This window comes from Balaenoptera ricei, chromosome 9, assembly GCF_028023285.1.
Source record: "Balaenoptera ricei isolate mBalRic1 chromosome 9, mBalRic1.hap2, whole genome shotgun sequence".
Classification (NCBI taxonomy): domain Eukaryota; kingdom Metazoa; phylum Chordata; class Mammalia; order Artiodactyla; family Balaenopteridae; genus Balaenoptera; species Balaenoptera ricei.
The window spans coordinates 101,235,166-101,252,636 of record NC_082647.1 but is presented as its reverse complement, the minus strand read 5'-3'; the positions used below and the strand labels follow the sequence as shown (position 1 = coordinate 101,252,636).

General features: G+C 38.1%; 1 protein-coding gene across 4 annotated transcripts in view; it reads right to left on the bottom strand.

Annotated features, from left to right (window-relative positions):
* The window catches only part of RALA (RAS like proto-oncogene A), a 70,096-nt gene that overhangs the window by 31,058 nt on the left and 21,567 nt on the right, over positions 1-17,471 (bottom strand). Inside the window, exons 2-3 of one of the 4 annotated variants that reach the window (XM_059934205.1) lie at positions 7,805-7,893; positions 4,064-4,175 (exon numbers count right to left, since the gene is read on the bottom strand). The exons of 2 other annotated variants lie outside the window; for them this stretch is intronic. The gene's annotated coding sequence lies outside the window, so the exon portion shown is untranslated. The remainder of the gene's footprint in view (positions 1-4,063; positions 4,176-7,804; positions 7,894-17,471) is intronic. One more of the 4 variants, XM_059934204.1, reaches the window with a different exon arrangement.

The following is a 17,471-nucleotide window of genomic DNA, read 5'->3' as shown; positions in this document are numbered from 1 at the left end:
GGATTTCTTTTCTGTTTCTTACGCCCATATTCTGAGTCAACATATATTTATTAAGAGTCAGATACTGTGCTAGGCACTGGGAGGGGGGAGGGGAAGGGGGGAGGGGGGAGGGTGGGTACACAGATGAGCAAGTCAGAATCCCTGGCTTTGAGATCTTACAACAAAGCAACAGAGATGTGGGGGAGGACGGTATTAAGTTGTAACACACCAGTCTGCCTCCCCCATCCCTTTCCACTTAAGTCACACTTGCTTTTTCTATGTTGTTTTGTTGACTTCATAGCTTCAATTTTTATTTTTTAATTTAATTTTAATTTAATCATCCTGTAGATGTAGAGCAGTCTATTTACCAACTCTTGTAATAGAAGACATCATAGCTGTTTGGAGTTCTTCTAAATTCTAAATGGATAACCATCTATTTCTATATTTAAAATGCTTTTCATGAGGTAGATTTTAAGGAATTGTAATGAATGAACGGACTGTTTAAGGTTTATTAGACACACTGTCCAGTGCTTTTCAAAACTGCTATACAACTGTTCACGACATTCCTATTAGCAATGGGCATTCTTTTAAAAAATCTGCTAATTATATATTGGGAAAAAGATCTCATTTTTTCTAATTACGTCTTTGATTACATGATGAGGGTGACCATTTTTTCCATGTATTTATTTATTTTGTGAATTGTTAATTCACATCCTTTACTAATCTGGCAATAGTATCTCCTATTATACTTTTTATACTTTCATGTCACCATTGGCTAGGCTTTCTTTCCTCTTGCTTTCCCAGTCCACTGTAGCAGGTTTCTTCTGTTGCTGGGTAGATCTACTTCCCATGACAGATCAGGAGAGGTAACAGACTATGTTCACTGGCATTTTAGTGGACGGGCTTTACTTCAGGGTTCATGGGCAAGGAACAGGTTGACAAGGTAGGATCTTTCTCCAAACATCAAAATAAGGAGAGTATCCCCTGGAACACTCACTCTTGCATTAGAACGCGTAGTCCTCCTCAGGCTGAGAGTTTAAAAACAAGGTTTGTTTGAAAGTAGATTTCCAAAATTAGCATGGTAACCAATGTTGTGTAATCTTTGTATGGGCTGAGTGAGTGGGTAGCATATCCAATTAGCTCTTGATATATCCTCCTTTAATTACTACCATGTCCTATCATCTCTTCTGCTCTCTGTTGCTACTGACTCAAGCTTAGAGTCTCTTCAGGACTCTAAGGGGAAAAATAGATTCCACGTGCAGTTTCCCTCATGGGTATGCTGGGCTGGGGCTTCCTCCACCCTGGTTCAGCCATCAACGCCATCTGTTTTCTGTCTTCTGGAACCTGGAAGTGTCTGCTTTGCTGATGGTCACTCCATCTGTTCCCATTCTCAGTTATGGATTTACAAATTTCCGCCTCTACATTTTTTTCCTCTCTGTCATTTCACAGGGAGTCGGGGCTACAGAGTAGGACACGTTAATTTAGTCTATTGGCTTTCCCTGTAGATGAGTTAAAATCCAGAGCTGACTTGATTTGGAATGCCAAAATATTTCAGATTTAGAAACTATGAAAATCTCTATTAAAGAGATCTAATTAAAATTAGCCTCAGCTTTTTTGCACAGCAAAGGAAACCACTGACAAAATGAAAAGACAACCTACTGAATAGGAGAAAATATTTGCAAATGATATGACCGATAAGGGATTAATATCCAACATATATAAATAGCTCATACAACTCAATATAAACAGCTCATACAACTCAACATCAAAAAAAGCAAACAACCCAATTTAAAAAATGAGAAGAACTGAATAGACATTTTCCCAAAGAGGAAATGCAGATGGCCAACAGGCACATGAAAAGATGCTTGACATTGCTAATCATCAAGGAAATGCAAATCAAAACCATAATGACATCACCTCACACCTATTAGAATGGCCATCATCAAAAAGACAACAAATAAATGTTAGTGAGGATGTGGAGAAAAGGAAACCCTTGTACCTTGTTGGTGAGGATGTAAACTGGTGCAGCTACTATGGAAAAACAGTACAAAGGTTTCTCAAAAAACTAAAAATAGAACTACCATATGACCAAACAATTCCACTCCCGGGTATATATCCAAATAAAAACAAAAAAACTAATTTGAAAAGATACATGCACCCCAATGTTCATAGCAACATTATTTACAATCGCCAAGATACAGAAGCAACCTACACACACACTGGAATATTACTCAGCCATAAAAAAGAACGAAATCTTGCCATTGCAGCAACGTGGATGGACGTGGGGAGCATTATGCTAAGTGAAGTCAGACGGAGAAAGATAAATACTGTAAAAAAAAAAAAAAAAAAAAAAAAAGCAACAAACTAGTGAATATAACAAAAAGAAGCAGACTCAGAGATATAAAGAACAAACTAGTGGTTACCAGTGGGGAGAGGGAAGGGGGAGGGGTAATATAGGGGTAGGGGAATAAGAGAGAAAACTATTAGGTATAAAGTAAGCTATAAGGACATATTGTACAGCACGGGGAATATAGTCAGTATTTTAGAATAACTATAAATGGAGTATGACCTTTAAATATTGTGAATCACTACATTGTATACTTGTAACTTATTTAATACTGTACAGCAACTATACTTCAATTAAAAAAAACAGCCTGAGTTTTAAAGAATACAATTTATTCAGTACCAGTTATGAGAATAAATCCGTTTCCTGATGTCAACCGAAGGAAAATGCACAACCTTAAAGCTGCATGTTATGTTTTATTTGGGGACCTTCTTGAGGATGACAGCCCAGGAGACAGCCTCTCAGATAGCTCTGAGGAACTGTTCCAAAGAGGCAAGGGAGGATATATAGGAGTTTTTGCTGGGGGGGGGGGGGGTGGTGGGAAAAACAACTACTGCTAATCACAAAAACCAGACATCTCAAGTTAATGATTTTAGTGCTTTTCTATGTATGGGAAGATGCAAGAGTCTGGGCTCACTGAAATTATTCCTTAGATATGCACCTTAGCTATCTAGGGCCAGTATCGTGCTTTTCTCCACCCTGAATTCCTCTCAGGGCGCACCGTCGGGGTGGCCGCAGTGGCTGAGAGCTTGATGGCGGGCAACAGTCACTGTCTACCAGAATGGCAATCTTTGTTTACTGAAATGACAAGGCAACTTTTTTTTGTCCCCACCGATGCGGGTGAGCAAAGAATCACAAATAAGGAAGCAGCTAGGACTAGGCAATATCTGTCATAAAAAGGAGTTAAGAGTGAGGCACAAGTGGGAGAGAAGAGAAAGGAGAGCCAGTAGTGTTCGTTGCTATAGAGAAGGGTTGAAATGATTTATCTTTAACGTTTTCCTTACAGCATTGGGACTGGTTAGCTAAAACTCAGTTTATAAGGGAACATATTGATCAGTCATGGCCCTGCAAATTAAGCACTGAAACCATTTTAACAAACCAGGAATTTAAGGCTAAAGTTTAACTCCACAGCAACAAAGAAAATCTCCCTTTGTACCAATTAAGCTTTACTACAGCTCTTTCATAGACGACCTGCTGAGTTTCTACTTTGTGGAATTGTGGCTGAACAGCCAATTCTTTTTAAAGGAATAACAAGGAGCTGCTAAAAAACCAGAAAGAAAGAAAATATAAACTAGTAACCTTTGAAATTCTGACTTGCTATATGCATGGCACCCCGTACCACTCCAGTCAGGTTAACCTCTTGGTATGTACTGTAAGATGCTCACTGTTAAGTAGGGCATAGCAAATGTACAGAAAATATCATTTTAAATTAAAAACCTCCTCTGACAATGAATATATTATCTGAACTTACATTTAATGACAACTTGAATATTATCAGTTAAATTCTCCATTGCAAACCTGTTTACCACGGGTTCACTTCCAAGGGCTATGCTGAATGCTGTTGAATAGTCCTAATCTTACGGTTAGTGTTGATCACCACGCCATACACGCATGCAGCATACATGCATGCATGCATGGGACATGAGCTCCCTCCCCCCTCAACAATTTTTCATGATCCTAAAAGTAACATGTGCTCATCGTATATAATGTGGAGAGTAAAGAGAAGAAGGGAAAAGTCACCTGTGTCGTCCTATCATCCACTGTTAATATTTTTGAATTTTTATCTTCTTCTAGGACTATCTTATACAAAGCATTCAACCAGTCATATGGCTCAAGAAACTGGAGAAAAATTCTGAGGAGAGCAGAAAAGAAGAGAAAAAAGGAGATTTAAAAAATCATAATACCTGGAGATGGGACAACAACATTGGAGGAAAATAAATAATATTTTCATTTATTGAGATACTTTTTCAACTACTAATTATCTCATGAAACTCTCAAGGCTTCTTTATAACTAACTATTATCCACATTTTACAGATGAAAAAATTGAGCCACACAGAGCTTTTTAAAAGGTGCCCCAGGGCTTCCCTGGTGGCACAGTGGTTGGGAATCTGCCTGCCAATGCAGGGGACATGGGTTCGAGCCCTGGTCTGGGAAGATCCCACATGCCGCGGAGCAACTAGGCCCGTGAGCCACAACTACTGAGCCTGCGCGTCTGGAGCCTGTGCTCCCCAACAAGAGAGACCACGACAGTGAGAGGCCCGCGCACCGCGATGAGGAGTGGCCCCCACTTGCCGCAACTAGAGAAAGCCCTCGCACAGAAACGAAGACCCAACACAGCCAAAAATAAATAAATAAATAAATAAATTTATTTAAGAAAAGGTGCCCCAAATCACACTGCTGATGTGGAGCCAGGATTTTTTAAAAATCCAGATCCTAAGTGTTTACCACCTAAACTTCACTACCACTGTGGAAGAAAATGGTTAAGAATGAGCATTTTTTTACAAGGCTTAGGGCACAGATGGCTTTAGACACAATTTCTTTTAAACATAAAAAGATAATTCTCAAGGGTGGCACAGAAAAACTACACAAATCATTTTATTTGGGTAATAACAACCTAAATGGGAAAAGAATTTGAAGAAAGAATAGATACATGTATATGTATAACTGAATCACTCTGCTGTACACCTGAAACTAACACAACATTGTTAATCAACAATACTCCAGTATAAAATAAAAAGTTAAAAAAAAAAAGTCAGTGGTACTGAAAGAGCAATAGTCATACCAAAAGAAGCCATATTATAATTGCATTATGAACACAGAAATTTCATAAAATACAAACACCCGAATTTTACTTCTTAATAAAAGAATAATTCATTAGAGTTAAATGTGTTTTATCCCAGGAATACAGTAATAACTTAATATTAAGAATGGCATAAAATAATATAATCACATGATTAGGCCCAATGAGAAAAGCCACATAATCAACAAAAGAGAAAAGAAAAAGACATCAGAAAAATTCAGTACTCCCTCCTGATAAAAACTTTTCTAAGGTAGACACCAGAGGCTGCCCACTGTTCGTGTACATACGTGCTTCTAATGAAATGCTTCACACACAGATTTGAGAGCCATTCTTGTACAGGAGCCACACTAAACTTCTCTGTATTTTAAAAAAGTATATATGCCACTAAAGCAAGCACATTTCATGTGTAGGGAATGCAAATTAGAGAGAAGGTGATAGTGGGAGGAAGAAAAATAGCTCTGAATTCTCTTTTCTGGGTTTTAATATTCTTGTCTATGGCTGCCAGCGAATGAAGCGAAAAATTCTGCTCATAATTTTGGGCTTATCTAGCACCTACTTACCCAGAGATTTCAAAACACTGGTTAATAATAAAAGCACAATACACAAGTTAACATCAGCAAAGGGAGATAGCTACTGTTCAAAGAAACTGATCCCATTTTTTCTCGGCTACATTACAATTATGAATCATGTAGGTAAGCTGCACTGTGAGTCATGTGAGTCAGGGTAAGTTAATACTGAACTGTAGCCAGCTTACTACTGTTCATTCTCTTCTTCATGAAAAGGCAAAAGTGTATTTGAAAAGTACAAAATTCTAAGTTTAAGTTATATGAAAGATAATGTGAAGTTACAAACTAGGAGAGGAAAAAAAAGACTTTGGAATTCCCTGAAAATCATGAAAACATCTTGTAGCACCTAGATTTTTCTTCCCAAGATTGAGTACTGATAAATCTTAATTTGAGATTTGATCATATCTTAAAGTTAAAAATGACACTAATTTGTAGAGTCATAAAACTAAAGTTTCAGTTCATGACCAGACAACGGACTATATGAAAAACATACAAGTCTGTATTAAAAACAAAACAAAACAAAACTTCTACGGTAAAAGAAAAATGACCTGAAGGGAAGATTCTCTCCACAGGTGGTTTTAAGCAGGAATTCCGATTCACTGGTCTAAGATGGGGACAGTGTCTATGTATTTTGTAAAAAGCTGCCTAGATAATTCTAATTGCATCCTGGTTAGGAATCATCACTCTGTATGTATATCTATAAAGTTGAACCATATCAAACTGCCAACATGAGATTTCCTTTTTTACATACAAAAATAGCAATTTCATATGATTCACCTAATAGAAAGTGGCCAAGGATTAAAAACAGCGAACACTTACTGAATGCTGTATGACTTTGTACCAGGCACTAAGTTCTTTATACCTGTTGTTGAAAGTCTGATAACACCAGGCAACAGGTGGGCAGAAATAAACCTAGACTCTGTATGGGGAGGTGAGGGGGACAGAGAGGCAGTTGAGAAAGAGGAGAGCTAAATCAGGGGTGATGCCATAGGGCAAATAATTGTTATGCTTGGGATCAAGACCACTGGGGGTTACAGATGGATTGATGGTGGCAGGAGAAGAGACTGGAGAACGTTAATTTAAAACAAGTTCCGCATTTAGCAATTTATGTGGTCAAGGAAGGGACCACCCTTCTCAGTAATTTCCAACAAGTCTTTAACTGCAGGAAAACGGACTAGAACGCAAGTCCTATTCCTCTGAGGGGGGGAGGTGTTGGGGGTCGGGGGTGGGGAGAGAAAGGGAGTGCGCTCTCTCTTTAAGGAGTTTTTTGAGTACAGTCATGGCTCGTCAGGAATGGTCAGGAATCGGAGGCTGGGCAGCAGCCCCATACACAAGGAAACCTCCAGTCTTTTCAAACTGTATCACTAAACACCCAGTCATACATTTAAAATTAAAACATTAAACATGCGCACCTAAATTCAAACCAGTGGTTAGAAGCACAGTTGTTAATATCTCAATATCATTTAAGGTTACAGGCTTCAGCTAGTAGAGAGGACAATTTCATGATCAAAGAGAGAACATCTGGAAGGTCCAGGCCCCAGAGAAAGTGAGATTTTCCTGGAGACCTCATCCAATACAATATCCTTTGGTATACTAGTCTATTTCTTCCAATTTTACATGTGATATGATTGTAACAAGTTACTTTCATTTTTACCTAAAAGTTTTACTGCAAGATATTTTTTAAAGTCAGGTAAATATAATGCAACTGAAGAACCACAGAAGAAGTCTTAATAATAACCCAGACCTCTTATTTTTCAGATGAGGAAACAAGGGCTTGAGAAGAGTTAAGTCATTTGCCAGAAATTCAACAGAAATTTGTGGTAGAGTTAAAACTGGAACTGACCCAGGATGGTATGATCCAGCAGATTCTACGTATCTGTGCCAGTGTAGTTAGACCAGATGTGAAATCACTGTGTACTCGCAAATGACTTTTGAAGCAAATACCCCTTACCCGCTCTCACTGTTTTGCTCTATCCCCAGATCCGGGGTTCAGTTCAAGGGATGGGCTGAGCATGTCTGCTCTCCTTAGTAAATGGTACCCACTTGTCAGTCTCCACACCCACCAACCCACCATACTGGAGGGCCGTTCAACGAATGGAGTCAGTTTAACTAACCTCCTGAGGAACTGGCTTCAATGTGATCTAGTAGTTTTATGTTACGCCAGGTGTTCAAAAACGTGGTCTTGGTTACGCAGTGACAGGTGCTGAATGAAGACAAAGAGACCTGTTACAACAGACTCTCTGTAACAACAAAGCATTCATAAATCACCTTTTTTCCTTTTTGGGTTCTTGCTGTCATCAAGAATCAGTAGTGGCCTCACAGAGGTTATACAGTTATGGTTATAACTAACCAAATTAGTGAACCTTAACTCTAAAGGTTTGAAAGGAAAAAAAAAAAAATTAAAGCTCTTACATGCTATTTTATAAGATTTCATATTGAGAAACAGCCAGCATGAACAGATGAGGCCTGTATTTGTTTAATTCCAGCAGACTAAATTCTTAGGCCTAAATATAGTTGTCATTCTCATAAAGCCAAGAAATAGAAGCAAGAAAATTCAAGTAGTTCTGAACTCTGAATTGCTAGTTATATTTTGGTTGACAAAATGCAACTATAATGTACAAAGCATGAGAACAAATTTAAGATATCAGAATAGAGGTTTTGATCTTGCCATGCCCCCCCAAAAGCTATATACATACGAACTAAAATACCAAAGGGACTGACGCAAATCCCCTTATTATTAACACTGCCTGCCTTTTATATAAGCACCACCTATCACAATAAAAAGTAAAATCAGTTTGACATGGCTTACTTAAAATTCGTCAGACTCCATATTGCTCTTGGGTTAAAATTTAAATTCCTTAATATTGTCTACCTATGTTACCTGCCCCTTTACTACGCTTGTCCCTTAAACCTTATATACCTCAATCCTGATGCATTTTTCAAGTTCTACTAACGAAATATGTGTAGACAATTTGGGGAAGTTTGGATTAAATGATAACAGGTAAAGTGGATTTGTAGGTAGCTGAACAACGTGGTACCAAGGAAGGTTAGTAGAGTCTATAGGGACTGGCATGACATATTAATGACTTGAATATAGAAATAAAAGGTTTGGTTGAAATGAGTTTACAGTCAGCACAACATTTTATGGATGCTATGTTCAGACCCACACATCTTTTTTCAAATAGGAATAATAAACTGCAGTTACAGCATGAAGAAAAGATTAAGGAATGGGAAAAGAAAAACTCTGGCTATCAAAAGTTTATCTAACTACTGTGTTAGTCTATATACTTTTTAGAATTTTATTTGTAACAGCTTTGAGGTATAACATAATAAACCGCACGTATTCAAACGTTTGCCCCATTATCATCCCCTCTCTTCCACTCCCCCGCCAATACATCCATCTGCTTTCTGTAACTATAAATAAGTTAGCATTTTCTAGGGTTTCTACAATTATGTAATATGTACTCTATCTGGCTTCCTTCTCAGCATAATTTTGCGGTGCGTCCCTGTTGCTGCTGTATCAATAGCTCATTTCTTGCATTGTTGCACAGTGTTCCATTGTATGGATACACTCTACACTCTGTTTATCCATTCACCTGCTGATGGACATGTGAATTTAGTTTTTGACACCTGTTGACAAAGGTGCAAAAGGCAATGCGGAAAAGAAAGAATAGTCTGTCAACAATGATACTGGGACAACTAGATATCCATATGCCAAAAAAATGAACTTAGATCCATATCTTCCACCATATACAAAAATTAAGTCAAAATGGACCATTCCTATATTTAAAACCTAAAACTACAAAACTTCAAGAAGAAAGCATAGAGTTAGGCATATGATCTTGAGTTAGACAATTTTCTTAGATATAATACCAGAAGTAAAATCCAGAAGAACTGGTACTAAATTGAACTACATCAAGTACTAGTTTTTCTGGGTTTTTTCTGTCTGGGTAATTTGGATCAGTACTAGTTTTGTTCTGTTGTTTAAATTTTTTTTCTTGTGTGTTTCAAAGCAAGGCATGCTTGTGATGACTGTAACAGACTAATTTGGATTGTTGAAGCTGGTTCTGCTCTGGAGAGTAGTGGGTTTTTTTCCCTTTTCTTGTTTTTGGGGGGAGGGAGGAGTATGGGATTTGTTTTTAGTCTTTTTTTTTTTTTTTAAACAATTGGACAGCCTTTAAGGGGAGGACAGAAAGATTCCATATTCCACGTCCTAGACGTTTCTAGTTTAGAAAACATGTTCTCCACCTGGTGCTCTTAGGAAGAAGTATAGGAAACGTTGCATGTAACACTGTCCTTTTTGAAAATTGCCTCTTCTCCCCACCCTCGAGTAGGTCCAATATTTGATGAAACTCATGAAAATTGGTGGAACTTGACTAGCCTGTTTTCTAGGATGCATTCTCTATGTGACTTTCAAGGAAATCTGTTTGCCATTTGATGATTTTTTTAAAGTTAATTTCGAACTTCTTCCACCGATAAATGAAGAAAAGTATTGAGCCTTTTGAAATACATCAAATGGATTAAGTTAATAATTTTTTTAAAATTTCCCTGTCAAAAAGAAAATGGAAGGTAAGCCACAGATGGGGAGAAAATTTTTAGAATTTAAAACTAAAATTACTGAGGAAAAGAGAAAGAAAGACGATTTTGGCTCACTGGCAGGATCTCAAAAATGAAATGAAGTGTCTGCAAGCTCCCATCAAAGAATTCAAACAGAGAAAGAAAGGGAGGTGGTGGAGACTGAGCTGATTAAATTTAAATTCCTTCTTAATCTATAAATACACATTTTAGCTATTTCTAGGATGACCGATTTCATCATATTTGATATCATATTAAATCAATGGTGAAAGAAGTTCTTGATCCATACAACTCAATAAAAACGTCTTCAGTTAAAACATTTTTGCTTCATAGGGTGATGTAAATGTGTAAGGAAAGCCTGCTACCTAAACAGAACCTTTCTTTGTTTCTTCTTTTGGGGGGCCGCGCCACTCTGCATGTTCCACTGACCAGGGATCAAACCCGCGTCCCCTGCATTGGAAGCGCAGAGTCTTAACCACTGGACCACCAGGGAAGTCCCTAAACAGAACCTCTTCTGTGTAGCATTCCCAGCCTTCCGACTGCTATCCAGGCCTGGGTGGGCGATTCCTCGTTGGTTCCAGAGCATTCTGGACAAAACTTCTTCCAGTGCTTCTCATCACATTAATTATTGGGAGCTTTTCACAGTAGCGAAGAGCTTCCCCCCTCCCCCAGTTCTGTAATCCCACCATTTAGCCCAGGATCTAGCAGATAACTAGTATATACATACACATTTGAAAAAGAAATTAAACTCTTGAAAATGACTTTGGAGAACAGGTAATCAGTATTGATAAAATTCTGAGGCATTCCTGGAGGAAGAATAGGAACCCCAGTTAAGAACTGTTGATTGAGGGGATGGGCAGGGAAAGGAGAGACAGCAAAGGAGACAGGCAGACGGCTCCCATATCTGATAACGCTTTGTTGTATTACCTGGAATTACAATGTATTATGCATTATGGACAAATTGAACACTGGTCTCAGAGGCTAAGTTAACTTTTACGAGACTAATGTTGAAAAAGAAACCCTGAAAAAAATAAAATGGAGTTGTCAGAGATAATTCTGCTGAGCTGAGCTGATACTTCATGCAATTTTCTTAATAAATTAATACGACCATGTCAATGTTATATAACATTTGACTACAAAGGAATTTAATCTTCTGATAATAAGGTCATTTACTAAAATCACTATAGAAAGTTGCAAATCTCTACAAAACTTCTTGCTTCTTACCGTATATATGTATTAAAAGGTTATATATGTACTAGACGTGCTCTGTTCTTATACCCAGCCCAGTAGGTTTATTTATGTAAGCTATGTTTATAGTGACTGAACTATTTTCACAAATTAACCAAGGACGTAAATATCCCAGTCCACTTTGAGAACCCGATAAAGTCCATGGACCCTCAGTACAGAAGCCCCACCATGGTTCTAGTTAAAAACTAATATAAAAACTACAAAGCTATACCTACAGTTATTGCTTTTGCTGGGGGGTTTTTTGTGAATTATTAGTAAAAACCGATATTTGTTTTAAAAAATGGTTAACATAACCATGGTTGTCATAGAGAATTAATGACAAGGATATTTACTGTCACATCCATAATAATAAAAAATGAAGGATTAAATTATGACTAACCATATTATGGAATTACAAAGCAATCATTAAAAAGTGACACTGAGTAACTGAATGACACTGAAAAATGTTCACAAAATATGCAAAGTAGCCTACACACAGTATTTATGTATGAGCTTTTTAAACAGATATGTATTAGTACAAACAGGAAAAACTTTAGATAGCAAAATAATTGAATAAGAGTAGTCTAAACAGGGGAACATGAAAGATTAATTTCCAGGGCTTTTCATTTATCTCTATTCATAGTATTTTACTATGAAGATTACTCTTGTAATCAGAAATGAAAAGCTTAGTAAAAAAGAAAAAATATTTAAAACAGTGTGGATGGGCTTTAATAGAATCAAACTGCTGAAAACTGCTGTGGGCAATCGTGAAGACATTGGTCGCACACAGCGAAGTTGGAAGCACACAGCGTAATGCACAGGATTCTGTGGACACTCAAGTGGGTCTGCGGTAGTCAGCCTCCAGGCTGAGTCCCAACAGCCCCTCCCCCACAGTCACACCCCCGTGTTGTCTTCCTGTATCGTACCAGCCTTCATCTGTGTGATCAACGTAATCAGCAGAAATGAAGGCCTGTCCCTTCCTAGAAAAGGTAATAAAAGACTGAGAACTGCATCCTGGACAGCCTCTCTCCTTACTGTCTACATGGGAAACCATGCCGTCCTATTAGCAGTCCTATGTGAGAAGCCCACGTGGCAAGGAACTGAAGCCGCCTACCAACAACCATGTGAGCAGGATAGGAAGCTGACCCTCTAGACCTAGACAAGCCTCAGGTGCCCGCAGTCCTGGCTGACACCTTGATTACAGCCTCAGGACAGACTCTTGAGTCAGAACCGTACAGCTAAGCTACTTCTGATTCCTATCCCACAGAAACTGTGAGATAATAAATGTTTGTTGTTTTAAGGTTGCAGTCATTTGTAATGCAGCAACAGCTGACTATATAGAGCTTACAGCTTTGGAGACTGGAGCCCTTTTAAGAACCTACCTTAGAGAAAAAGCACCTAGGCTATAACTCATTTTGCTCAAATTCAAGATTCTGATTTCCTTCTTGGTCTGACCCAAATCAGAAAAGATATTTGAGTACCTTTGCAAAATGTTCAGTTCCTTAGATGTGCCTTCTACTTCTTCCCCTCTCCCACTCATATTTCATCCCATCTTCTCTTTCAGCTATTGTAAAGCTAGGGTCAGCAAACTCCTGTAAAGAGCCAGATAGTAAATATTCTAGGCTTCTCTGGAGCAACTACTCAACCCTGCTGCTGTAGTTTGAAAGCAGCCATAGACAATATCTAAATAATTGGGCGTGGCTGTGTTCCAATAAAACTTTATTTCAAAAACAGGCAGGAGACTGAATTTGGCTTCAGAACTGTGGCTTGCCAACCCCTGCTATAAAGGAAACTGATCAAGACCCTAGTAAGCTCGTGCAGGATATCCCATTCCCTCTAGCTGACTCAACAGATACTGTTCCAGAAATCCCCCACCCTTCCATGCATCAATTTGTCCGTCTCTACTGGATGCAAACATGTTATTCTCCTATCTTAAAAAAACAAAACAAAAATTCTCAACCCTGCTTCCATTTCTTGAGCTCACTGTATCGAATTCTGCTTCTTTCCTCTCCTAAGCCTGCTCTTATCAGGCTTGCTCACCAATGATCTTCAGATCACTAAATTCAACCATCAATTCTCAATCTTCATTATACTTCACTTAGCAGCAGCAGTTGACCCAGATGATCACTCCCTCTTTCTTAAAATAAAATTTTTTTTTTGACTTCCAAGATACCTTGATCACTTTTGGGGTTTTTTTTTTTCTCTTTATCAGTAAATGGCAACCCATTCTTCGAGTTGCTCAGACCAAAACCACTGCAATCATTCGACTCCTCTTTCACAGGCCATGTCTGATCTGCTGGCAAATTTGTAGGCTCTACCCTCAAAATATATCCACTCCTGAGAATACTCCCCATGTTACTCGGAATAAAATTCTCACAATGGTCGATAGGGTCCTAAATTATCTTGCCATTCCTTCTACTAGAAGATAAACACATGGCTCACTCCCTCATATCCATTAGGACTCCCCTCTGTAGAATATAATATCCATGAGGACAGGGGATTTTTCTTTGTTTACTGTTACGTCTCCATTAACTTAGTACCTGACACACAGTTAAGTCCTTAAGAAATATTTGTTGAATGAATGAGTTAACTGTGAAAGGAGACCAAAAACAAAAACCCCCCCAAAACAAACAAACAAAACCCGCAAACCAAAAAACAAACCATTTTCAAAGTTGATGGGAAACTTATTAGCAAAACAAATTGTGTATATTAACTTTTTTCTCTATTTCCATTTCCATAGTGTTTGTAAAACATAATCAAAGCCCCTGATAACTTACAGCAGAAAGACTGGAATACGAGTCAATGCACCTAGATTTTGCCGCATACTAGCCTCTAAAGACTTTAGTTTTTCTGACACTTACTAACCTCTGACGACCATGGTTTTCAGATCTGTAAAATGACGACTGAACCAGGAGTCTTGGACCCCTTTAAAATCTACAAACTTCCAAAATTTTACATATAACTTCAGAGGCTTATGCGATGACAGATGCTCCCCAGACCCCCAGGGATCTGACCACAGCTTCCATAAAGGTGTGTTGACGGGGAAGTACAAGTTTGACTTCCTGGAAAAAATGTCATGCTTTATAGGAGTGTCATACCAGCTGATAAGCTGGTGACACAGAAGTGAAGCAAACACTTATTTAAGGGCTTAAAATGTCCAAGGTGTTATGCTAGATATGGAAAAAGTTATCTTCTGGTCTCCAACAATAACAATGGAAAGTAAGTAGGAATTTTCATCTTTTCAGATTTTTGTAGAAGACCATGTAAATGAGTCCCTAAAAGTTATGTAACATGTATAAGGTCACACAGCTAATAAATGGCTGAGCAAGAATTCAAATATAGGTCTATGAACCCCCAAACCTACACTATTTCCAATGTACCATATACCACAAGTTTTAGTTCAAGGACACGACATATCTGAGATTGCCACAGAAACTGAAGGAATCTTGATTAGACAGACAACTAGCTGTACTCTACCTCTAGTATAGTTATAAAAAATTATCTTTATAGCTGAGTCATAGGTCATTATGAAGGATATTTCCAGAATTCACAGGTAAGTCCCATAAGGGCAGAGGCTATGTAGATTTCCTACTAGAAAAAATCTGCTCATAAGCTAATAGGAATACTCAGTTATATTTCTGAATATAAACTAATAGCTATTCCTGCATATTTTTTTAAAGGAAAAGATGCTAAAATTTGTGGATGAATGCCTACTGTATTCTAATATTTTATGGTATTTATCAAAATGATTCCATAAGGCAGGCATCAGATAGATTAAAAAAAACAAGACTCAAGACTGAGCAAGGCATTATGCATCTTGAATATTAACCAGCTGAGTAGAGATGTGAATAGAGCCCATCTGCTTCCAACCACTGCAGCTCATATCCACTTGGATATTCACAGAGAACCCCAACTCAAAATGATTAAAATAACCTGTTCTTTCTCCTATGCTCCTCATGTCAGTGAATGGCAACATCATCCACTTGGGCTCAAGAATAACTGAATAACTTCATACCTATTAGGACAGCTGCTACTATAATCCCCCCTCCCCCAAAACCAAAAAACAAAAACAGAAAATAAGTGTTGGTGAGGATGTGGAGAGATTGAAACCCTTTCCACTCTTCTTGGGAATGTAACATGGTACAGCTACTATGGAAAACTGTATGGTGGTTCCTAAAAAAATTTAAAATAGAATTAGCATATGATCCAGCAATTCTACTTGTGGGTATATATACCCAAAAGAATTGAAAGCAGGGTCTTACTCCCTGCCATCTCTGCCAAAAAAAAAGAAAAAAAGAAAGCAGGGTCTCAAAGAGGTATCTGTACACCCATGTTCATAGCAGCATTGTTCATAATAGCTAAAGCATGGAAGGAACCCAAGTGTTCATCAGTGGATGAACGGATAAGCAAAATGTGGTGTATACATACAATGGAATAATATTCAACATGAAAAGCAAGGAAATTCTGCAGTCTGTTGCAACATGGATGAACCTTGAGGACACTGGGCTAAGTGAAATAAGCTAGTCACAAAAAGACAAATACTGTATGATTCCACTTATATGAAATACTTAGAACAATCAAAATCATAAAGACAGAAGGTAGAATGGTGGTTACCAGGGGCTAGGGGGAGGGGAGAATGGAGAGTTATTGTTTAAGGAATACACACTTTCAGTTTTGCAAGATGAAAAGAGTTACAAGGATGGACGGTTCGTGGTGATGGTTGCACAACAATGTGAACGTATTTAATACCACTAAACTGTACACTTAAAAATGGTCAAGATGGTAAATGTTATGTTAGTGTATTTCACCACAAAAATGGTGGAAACAAAAAAATAATTACATAGAATTTAAAAATTAAAAAACAATGTACATATCTATACTAGTTATCTATTGCTCCATAAAAATTACTCTAAAACTTAGTGGCTTAAAATAAGAAGCCTTCATTATCTTAGAGTTTGAGCTGCTTAGCTTAGCTAGGTGGTGCTAGCTCAGGGACTCTCATGAGGTTGCAGTCAGGATGCTGGCAGACTGCAGTTATCTGAAGGCTTAGCGCTGGAGGCTCTGCTCCCAAAAGAACTCACTCACGAGGCTGTTGGCAGGAGGCCTCAGAGTTCCTCACCAGCTGGGCCTCTTCACTGGGCTGCTTGAATGTCCTCATAACATGATAGCTGGCTTCCTCCAGATGGATGATCCCAAGACAGCAAGGCTGAAGCTGCAGTGTCTTTTGTGATCTAGTCTCGGAAGTCACGCACTGTCATTTGGTCAGCCTTATTCAACGTGAAAGAGAACCATATACAAACAGGTGTGTGTGAATACCAAGAGGCAGAAATCTCTGGTGGGCATTTTAGAGGATGGCAACCACAAAGAACTTTACATAGAAAACTACAAGACATTGCTAAGAAAATTTAAAGAAGACCTAAGTACTGCTTTAGGTCATGTTTATGCACTGGAACTCTCATTACTGCAAAAATGTCAGTCCTCCCCAAATTCATCTATAGAGTCAATGCAATTCCAATAAAAGTCCAAGCAGGGTTTTTTGTGGAAGTTGATAAACTGATTTTAAAATTTGTATGGAAACAGTAACACCAAGAACATCCAAAACAGCATCAAAGTATGTAGGAGGTTGTCAAACTAGACTGCCTGTTTTGTTTTTTTTTTCTGGAACAAATCTATTTTATTTACTTTTAATGATATATATATATTTTAAAATGTTGAAACAGTCTCAAATTTATAGAAAAGTTGCAAGTTCAATACAAAAACATTTTTTCCCTGAGCCATTTGAGAGTAAGCTGCTGATAGCGATACTCAATCTCACCTGAACACCTTTGCATTTATTTCCAACAAACAAGGACAGTCTCCTACAAACCATAATATAACCATCACCATTGGGAAATGAGCATTAACACATTTCTACCATAGAATCCTCAGACCCTATCCAAGATTCTGCATTGGGTTAAAATCACGTGGTGCATTTAGTTG